The sequence below is a fragment of the Triticum dicoccoides genome, chromosome 6B, assembly GCF_002162155.2.
Source record: "Triticum dicoccoides isolate Atlit2015 ecotype Zavitan chromosome 6B, WEW_v2.0, whole genome shotgun sequence".
Classification (NCBI taxonomy): Eukaryota; Viridiplantae; Streptophyta; class Magnoliopsida; order Poales; family Poaceae; genus Triticum; species Triticum dicoccoides.
In genome coordinates, this window is record NC_041391.1 from 72,815,949 (window position 1) to 72,826,373 (window position 10,425).

Sequence of the window (10,425 nt, forward strand, 5' to 3'; positions counted from 1 at the left end):
CTGGCGCTCATATAATAGAGTCGCAGTGCTTGAAGGATGTTGTGTTCGAATAGCTTATACTATTTGTAAAACGAATTTTATTTTTATGAAAAAAGCTTTTTATACTTGTGCTTGCAAGAATCATGACGCCTCCTGTGCGGCCATTTAATGTATATATTTGTATATAACCTGAAAGATGGCAGTCGTTGGCTTTAGCCCCCACGCATAGAATGCGGGGGTGTTCGCAAAAAGGCGCCATTTCACACTTAATCCAACGTCTTGGTCCTAAAAAGGAGGTGGTGGCACGGCGAACTAGGCAACCGGACTATAATGCTTTATCACTTTCACTTAGCCTTAGGAGTTTGACAGTGGGGCTACTAAATAGCCCCTAGGGGCACCGTGCTCGCCCGAATTCAGGGCGCGAGTGTGCCTAACCGGGAAGCAGCCCTTCGTTAATGCGGGGGAATCCTAAAGATTCCGAAAGTCATCAAGTGGTTGACCAGTCTCTCGCTATATCATGACAGTCAGTTTTCGGCTTTCTCTACTGAGGTGCTCACCTGGCCGAACTGGGGCACAATCGCAGTAGTTCTCCTGGTGCCGCATTAGCCGATATAACGGAACGTAAGGCAGCAAAACACAGGAGCCAGGCAATCCCAACATTTGACCAAAGACATGATTCGGAGCTGATGCATATAGGGCCAAACTCGCGACGCCGAACACTCCCTAAGGTATTCGGTCTTTATGAAGACGGGCCAAAATAGAGCCCTTGGTAAAAAAGCCCCTAGTATCCAGGTACGCGCAAAAATTCTAGCGTGGCCACATGCCAAGACGCCAGCCTCCTCCTCGGTTATAGAGAAAACCGGGGGATCTTATCAACAAGAGACAGTAAAAAAGGTTTACGCAGGGTCTTAATCTAAAAAGAATCCTTAAAATGGGTCCCTGCTGCACGTCTGCGCCTGTGTCTCTGTTGTGCCGTATCCTGGACGGGCGTAGCATGATGTTCGTCTGCGAAAGAGAGGAACTTAGTAAAAAATAAGCGTGCGAGAAATCTATATTGAAATAAACAAAATATATTTGGAGCAAGAGTTGAGCCGTTTTGTCTCCGGGCGTGAGCACACGAAGCCCCTTGTACGGGGATATGCGGTTATTAAGCATGTTTACACCGGACTCGTCGAGCCGTGTCTGGGATAGTAGGGCTGGATTTGTGGGCGGCTGTCCAGGCAGCCGCACCTTTGCCCGTACTGTGGGGGTCAATTTATGTTCCCCTGTAATAAAATGATGCCCTTTGGGCCGGGCATTTTGAGTGTAAGGGATGCGTAATGCGGTATTGCGTTAAAGCGGGCGAAAGCTTCACATCCCAATAGCGCTTGATAGTGACTTACGAATGGGGCGATGTGGAATGTTAGCTTTTCACTTCGGAAGTTGTCGGGTGATCCGAACGTGACTTCTAACGTAAGGGAACCCATACTTAGGGTATCCGGGCCTGGCGTGACTCCTTGAAAGGAAGTGTTGCCAAGGTGGATTATAAATGGGTTTACCCCGAGTTTGCGGACTGAGTCCTGATATAACAGGTTCAGGTCGCTGCCGCCGTCCATAAGGGCGTTTGTAAATTGGAGTTCGTTAATAATTGGATTTACGACTAAGGCAGTCCAGCCTGCGTTCTGGTCTCCTCTAGAGTAATCCTGATGATCGAAGGTGATTGGTTGTAACAACCAGTGGCGTTGCTCCTCTGGGGCTGGCCGTACGGCGCGTGTCTTCGTAGGTGTCGTTCTGCTCTTCCCCTTTGTCACATGAAGCAGGTTTACTGTCTTGACTTCTTGTGGGAACTTCTTTTGTTCTCCGGTGTTCTACTTGTGGGGTGCATTGTCATCTTCGCTTGGTGTGTCGAGCCCCTTGTGTTCGGCGTTGAGTTTGCCGGACTGCTTAAAGACCCAACAATCTCTGTGGGTATGGTTTGCAGGTCTTCCCGGAGTGCTATGGATTTGACATATTTTGTCCAAGATTTTGTTCAGGTTGGATAGCTCGTCCCTATCGTCTTTGGGGGGCGGCTTTTTCTGATTTTGCCGAGAGCTTTTGAATCCGGCGTTTACTGCCGTGCTCATCGGGCTGTTGTCCTTGATCCGACGCAGTTCTTTGTTACGGCGCGGCTTCCCGTTCCCATCTCTGGGTTCGGACGTATTCGGGTCACTGGTGCTGCTTCTTGCCAACCAGCTATCCTCTCCTGCACAAAAGTGGGCCATGAGGCTTGTTAACGCGGCCATTGTTCGCGGTTTTTCTTGGCCGAGGTGTCTGGCGATCCATTCGTCTCGGACGCTATGTTTGAAAGCTGCTAGGGCCTCTGCGTCCGGACAGTCAACTATCTGATTCTTTTTGATAAGGAATCGTTCCAGAGCTTCCGGGCTGACTCTCCGGGCTGCTGAGTTATATGACTCAGATCATCTGCATCCGGGGGTCGGACATAGGTCCCTTGAAAATTTGCCCGGAAAGCATCCTCAAGCACTTCCCAACTTCCCATAGTGTTTTCGGGAAGGCTTTTAAGCCAATGCCGGGCTGGCCCTTTGAGCTTAAGGGGTAAGTATTTTATGGCGTGGAGGTCGTCTCCTCTGGCCATGTGTATGTGGAGGATGTAGTCCTCGATCCAGACTCCAGGGTCTGTTGTTCCGTCGTATGCTTCTATGTTCACGGGTTTGAATCCGTCCGGAAATTCATGGTCCAGCACCTCATCGATAAAACATAGGGGGGGGGGTGCGCCGCCCATGTATTTAGGTGTGCCGCGATGTTCGGGTGTTTTTTGCATTGCATCACTCACTGGAGCCTGCTTTCTTGGCCTATAGATGGATCTGGTTGGGCCAGTTTTCTGATGCAAATTCTTGGACGGATCGCGCGCCATATTGAGTGCGACGTCCTTTGATGCATGAGGTTGATTGTAGGGTCGTCTATCCGACCTTGTGGCTTCCTTATTTTTTGACTGTGGGGGCTTTATGGCCTCTTCATCAAATTCCGGTAGTAGTTTCTGCTTCAGATAGCTCTTTGTGTGACGACTGCTGCCGTACTTGTGTGCGGTATTGAGTACTTTGCCCCATCTGATCCTGAGTGCATCTTCCGCTGTCTTGAGCCTTCGCTTCTGCTTTTTCAGGCTACGTGCAGTGGCAACGAGCCTTTGGTGGAGGTTCTGATGTTCCAGCAATTTGTCCGACGTGAGGTCGTCCGGGCTATTATCTTTCCCAGGGATTAGTTGTTCGGATTGTCCGCCCTGTTTGGATGGATGCTCGACGGCATCTTCATCTTTCATTGATTCACCCTGCTCTATGGCTGTGTCTTTGTCGAGGTCGGGCTTGGCCTTGCGCTTACGTCGCCGCTTTGATTGTTTTTCGAGGGAGCGATCCCTGGCCGCATCCTTTTGATCCTCGTTGTCGTTTCTGTTGGGTGTGTCCACCATGTATACGTCGTATGATGAGGTGGCTTTCCAGTTCCCTATAGGTGCTGGTTCTTGATCGTCTCCTTCATTGGCGCCCATGCCGTCGATGTCTTCGGAGTCAAAGTCGAGCATGTCGGTTAAATCGTCGACAGTGGCTACGAAGTGGGTGGTGGGTGGGCTTCGAATTTCTTCGTCGTCCGCATCCCAACCGTGTTGGCCGTAGTTCGGCCAGGGCTCTCTTGACAAAGAGAGAGACTTTAATGAATTCAGGATATCGCCAAAAGGCGAAAGCTGAAAGACGTCCGCGGCGGTGAACTCCATGACCGGAGCCCAATCGGGCTTAATCGGAAGAGGTGCGGGATTTACGGAGTCCGGATCGGAGTCCAGCACCTTGGAGTCACGGGCCTTGCGAAGGACTAGGCTGGTATCCGGCTCTATCGCCGTAGAGGTTGCAGCTTCCGGGGCGGCGTCCAACCGTCCTTCCCCGACTGGCGCAGCGGACACCTGAGCGACGCTCTGGGTGTTGTCCGATGGCAGAGCTAAATCATGCCCATCGTGACAGTCCGGCGCGCCCGGTCGTGGCTCGAATCCGTCGAAGATCAAGTCCCCGCGGATGTCGGCCGTGTAGTTTAATCTTCCAAACCTGACCTGATGGCCAGGGGCGTAGCTTTCGATCTGCTCCAGATGGCCAAACGAGTTGGCCCGCAGTGCGAAGCCGCCGAATACGAAGATCTGTCCGGGGAGAAAAGTCTCATCCCGGACCGCATCGCGATTGACGAGCGAAGAAGCCATCGGGCCTAAAGGCGATGACACAGAGGAACTCTCAATGAAAGCACCAATGCCGGTGTCAAAACCGGCGGATCTCGGGTAGGGGGTCCCGAACTGTGCGTCTAGGCGGATGGTAACAGGAGACAAGGGACACGATGTTTTTACCCAGGTTCGGGCCCTCTCGATGGAGGTAAAACCCTACTCCTGGTTGATTAATATTGATGATATGGGTAGTACAAGAGTAGATCTACCACGAGATCGGAGTGGCTAAACCCTAGAAGCTAGCCTATGGTATGATTGTTGTTCGTCCTATGGACTAAAACTCTCCGGTTTATATAGACACCGGAGAGGGCTAGGGTTACACAGAGTCGGTTACAATGGGAGGAGATCTTCATATCGTATCGCCAAGCTTGCCTTCCACGCTAAGGAAAGTCCCATCCGGACATGGGACAGAGTCTTCAATCTTGTATCTTCATAGTCCAGGAGTCCGGCCAAAGGTCTTAGTCCGTCCATCCGGACACCCCCTAATCCAGAACTCCCTCAATGACCAAGGGCGCCATCGGCCACTTTGTCTTCGCCGTCGAAGAGTCCAAGCTCGTCTCCGCATCAGTTGCATTGGTGCCGATCAGGTGCTAATCTGAATCTTTGTCCAATTTCAAGTGGCCTATAAAAAAACCAGGGTTGAATGCACATTACCGTCACACTGCCATTTAGTTTTCATTGGTACGCAATACTATCGTTACAATTCTTTTTGGCCATTTTGTCTTTGTCTTTGTCCATGGCCAGATCATGGTTTTTAGGCTTGATTGTTACGAGTCGGTAAGGTTAGAATGAGCGGTAATGGTTTAACTAATCACGCCATCATGTTTTTAGTATCACTAATTCTTCCAAATCCCATCTAAAGGAAAGAAAACTACCTGATGTATTACTAACACTTCTATAGGCATACTAGCCCTCGATTTACGAGTGACAATTCCAGTATAGTTAAGGGGTGCCTATTGGTGGTCTTTCTATGGCAGCATTAAATGGATAACTACTAGCAGTACCATTGTCTCTGCCAATTTTTAATGCCATCGGCACCCCCGCCATGCCATATTTTTCATGACTACATGGCATATTTTTAACTAACATCTGACCTTCCCCATCGGCACCCACGCCATGCCATCTCAACATCAGTGGCCCAACAACGCTGACTCCTTATCGACGCGGCCATATTGTCCGGGCGGGCAAGTTGACGTTAGGTTGCCGGATCCCAAGATGGAGGTATGTGTGCTTGCTTGTTGATGTGTGTTTGTTCGATGTGCTTGCTGCCATGGTCGAGAACCATCTGTGTTGACATCAGCTTTCTCAGGACGACATAGTCCACGCGCTCGACCACAGCGACAACTACCAGGACTGCGGCGGCCTCGCTGAGGAAGACACACGTGCTCACACAGGGCGGCCTCCTACCGGTCCACGACTTTCTTCCAGGTGGCGGCGCACACGAGGTCATACACATCGGCTTCAACAAGGCGTGAGCATCCACACGGAGGATGGCTTGCTTGCTGAGGGCGGCGTCCACCCGGACGGCGGTGTGCTATTGACCTCTCAAAGGGCCACATCCACCTGGACGACGGTGTGCTGGCGGAGTGCGGCGTCCGGCCAAACGATGACAGATAACGTGGAGAACGACGACGGCCACCAGGTACTCCCCGATGATGGCGGCATCATCATCATGGACGACAACATGATTATGGCGAGTGACGTGCTTGCAGAAGGCGTTGTGAGAGAGGCAACCAGCAGGACGGTGACGACCACGTGCACGCACTCGAACATAGCGGCAGGCGGCAGCAAGCAGGACGATGGCGACCAGGTGTGCATGCAAGCATCTACTAGGAACTGGGGTTGAACGACGAGGCTAGCATCTCATACGAGCTCACGCTCAAGCACAAGATCGCCTGGGCTGGGTGTCTCATCTGCCCTTGCTGGTACGTGTTCTTTTCCTTGCTGGTATGTGTCCTTTTCTCCTCTCATGAGATCATCATGTGCCAATTATGCTCAAGTTGTATACGTTGTAGGTAGATAATACATTGCAAGGCCAACATTTCCTATTTGGCGATGAATGTTACAATAGTAGGATCGACATCTAGGCACCCTTAAATGAACTGTAACTTACAGCGCAAGCAAATCATATACATTGGTTGTGGGCCCAATCTCATTCATAATCATTATACTTCCATTATAAATTTGCTCGAATGCAATTTGGTCATCTCTAACGTTTTTCCATCACTACTTGAGTAAGTAGCTCTTTTCGGTTGTAGCGCTCAAATATGTCAATGCATATCTCTGTGAGCTGAATGAGTATCTTGGAATTCTTAGTTCATAATAATTTTCTGTTCGGTATCCAGCTGTGACAACAGTAGCTTCTTGCATCTACTCGATTGCGATGGTTAAATATACTGCAACTTATATTTAAGCAAATCATATAAATTATTTGCATGCTCGCAGTTATGAGCTTAAACACCTTGCCTGGCATTCATAACCATTATTCTTCCTCCTGCCCAAATTTGTTGTCCTACGTAATAGTGTTCCACTTTGTGCCTACCACGGGTAGCTGGAAATTAGATATAATAATAATCAGTTTCCTTATAGGATATCCTGCCGATTTGATCTATTTTTGGCTAGAGCACATGGGATCAAACCAGAGGTAATCAATTTGCTATGTTCACCTGATTGGCTATAAGGAATTTATTACCTCTTTTTTATTTCCAGGATACCCAAACCAGTGGTAACATTTTTTATGGCTTTGAAATTCTGTACAAGGTATTCTCATGTCTAAATACTAGAATTGTTTGTTCATTGCTAAATTGTTAATGAGGGGTTCATGTAGTGCTTTCGGTGGAGACACTAGACCATCTGATGTTCATGTAGACATTTCTATTCAAACTTTCAAAGTGATTGTTTTCTTTTTGTGTGTTCACACAATTGTTTGGGTGCATCCAATGTAAAACTTGCTATGAATTTGCACCACCTACACCCTTTTTCATGTCTTAGTCTATATGAATTATCCACTTTATATACCACAAAAAGAAATTACCCACTTTATAATAACTCACATGTTAATTAAAAGGAAAAAAGATCTGAACCATCTACACTCTATAAGTTAAGTTGTTCAGCTAAAATTTAACAAAGAGATATTTGATTACATGGAACTCTAATTTTTCCGCGGTGTTGTAATTGTACCGGCCCAAGTGTTCTTGTATGTTCCTTGTATCATGTTGACTTACTCCTTGATCAGTAGGGCCGTGGATACAAATTCTGTTTTCCACTACTTATATTATCCTCATTGAACCTTAAGCGATAATCATCGGTTGTCGTTGTGTGTATGCTTGCCTGGCAATGTTTCACCTCTGTTTTTGACCTACTGGTGACTTATTTGGAACCTGAGAAAGAATAATTTTACATGTTATAGTACTCTCATATGCTCGAAGTCATAAAACTAGCTGAGATAATGAAATAATGCCAGGTAATTGCTCTGGTGAACTGGATCTTTCTATCTAAATTTCTTACGTCAAGAGCTGGGAATATTTGAAACATCTAAATTGCTTATCTCAGATACTATAATAGAAAATACTATCTCTGAAATAATAACAAAACATCGTGATAAACTGGGCATTAGAGCCATATTGACACATACCAATGATGAATGATATGTGAGCCAAGTCTTGATACACGTGAACTTACCGTCACCCCTTGAGTATATGATTTCTTCCATCTCCTTTTCTTTTGTTTTCCAGAGCAGATATTCCACCGTGCATTGTATTTGACCATGCTTAACCAAGTTGATTCATATCACTAAGCATCTTTTGGTTTTCTTCCAGTTTATTAGGCATGGACCCAGACACAAATTCTGAAGCTTCAATAATTTGGGTGGTCTAATAGTTCCTGTATAGCTTGATGTCGTATCAGGTGTAATATTTTGTGGTTGCTTCATGTTGTATCAGGACAAGCTAGGGTCAACAAGGAACAAAGGGGTCGACACATGGAGAAGCGGGAGCATAAAATTCAAAAGGTACTGAACATGTGTATGGATTACACCGGTGAGTGAATTATGTGGCACATTGAGTCAGAGAGGAGTAGTTGCTTGACTAGTATGAAAAACAGTTGTTTCTTGATTATATTAAGTCTAAACTTATCTTCAACATGTGTGCTCTTTTATCACCATTTTAGAAGAGGTTCAATGCAAAATCCTCAGATTGCCAATTTTTACTTCTTTGGAAGCACTTTATCGATACGTTTGGAACAATTCTCAGATTCCATGAAACATATTCGTGACACCAATTTTAACTAAAGAATAAAGCAATCTCAATTTTGTTCTGTAACAAATTAAAGCATTCTCCTTTCCTATGAGAAAAGAAAACATATACTACATTGAAGCGATTGCCAATTGAAGGAAGCATTTTCTATGGTCAGTCCAAACAAACAAAATTTAACCATATGGAAACAATATTTAGTTGCCATAGAAGTAATTTGACCCGAAACAGTTTTCTTACCATCCAAGAAAAGGAAGTGAACAAACCATAGGAAGGAAACTAAAGTTCCAAAAGCAAGGAGTACCAACATTTGAAACTAAATATATTTTCGGACAGAAGTAATTTACATCTATGGAAGCAATTTTTTGTTCATCACTAATCTGTATCAATATATGTTGTGTTCTCTTTCAGTGAAGTGAACTCTGACATCCCTCGTCATTCCAAACAATGAAATTCTGAGGCTGAAAGTAAAAATTTGATACGACATGGCTAACTTAGAGAAAAATGGGCGTATTTGGAGCCAGATGGAAACATGGGTAGATTTGGAGCAGTGTGAAGACGGCACATGCTGGTGTTGCAATGACCAAAAGAGCCGAAGTGAAAGAAGAGATGGAATAACAATGACGCAACCTTGTCGTGTGATTCTTGTATGTATATTTGTGGTCCGTAGGAAGCAGCGCACAGAGATAAACAGAGCATTATTAGTTTGTGAATGAACTTGTGGTGGAAAGAATATTTTCATGTTCATATGCCACATTTTCTTACTATTTCTACTATGGTGAGGTACCTTGTATATGCCATATTTTTAACATACGTAGTAGAGAAAGACAACAAAACAATGACATACAAGCCAGATGCAGAATCAAGGGGCGGTAGATTGAGAGGATGGTTGATGTATGGACAAAGAGGGCTAGGGAGAAGTTCAACAGAAAGAGAGGCTGGATGGGGTGTATGGCGTTTGTTGGAATAGAGAGAAGATACTTGCATTTGTGTTTTGGTTGAACATTGCATGCAATGTCTTCGTTCAGGGAGGGTAACTTGAGCATTGTTTACAAATTTATACATTGGCCCGTGGCAACGCACGGGCAGTCTACTAGTTTTACAAGGTTTACCATGAAGAGGGGGAATGCCGGCAGCTGGAATTCTGGCTGGAAAAGGAGCAAACATTGGAAACCTATTCTGCACAACTCCAAAAGTCCTGAAACTCCACGAAAAAACTTTTTGAAATTTATAAGAATTTTTGAGCGAAAGAAAAAGGCCAGGGGGCCCACACCCTGTCCAGGAGACAGGGGGCGTGCCCCCCCTACAGGGCGCGTCCCCTATCTCCTGGGTCCCCTGGTGGGCCTCTGGCGTCCATCTCCTGCTATATCATCTCTTTTACCCTAGAAAAAATCGTGGGCAAGCTTACGGGACGAAACTCCACCGCCACGAGGCGGAACCTTGCACTTCAAAAGAAAGACACATCCGTGACATTTTGGGCCGAACGAATTTTTTTCCTGTCATACATATGACACTTCTATGACGATAATTGTGACAAAACCCGGTATCATCATAGATGTGGTGGGCTCCTACTTCTATGACAAAAAATCATGACAAAAAATGGGCTTTTCGTCCTGGGCGGGCCGGAGACGCAGCTGCATGGCATTCTTTGGGCCGTCCATGATAGAAAAAACAATGGTAGAAGCGAGGGGGAGGAAAATTTCGGGGAGTTGCCGGTTACGGTGGGAGGTCGGGGGCCGAGCGATGCGCGTTTCTCTCGTACATGTACGCGTGTGTGTGCGAGGCGTTGGCTCTACTGAACCTGAGCGAGGCGTTGGGCTCTAACTAAACCCGAGCGATTGCACTGCAGGCTACGCGTTACTGAACTCGAGCGATCGATCGATGGCTGTTAACTAAACCCGATGGAGTGATTCCTTCGCTACTGCTGCTAACTGAAGCCGATCGATTGAATGAACAGTGAGCGTTGCG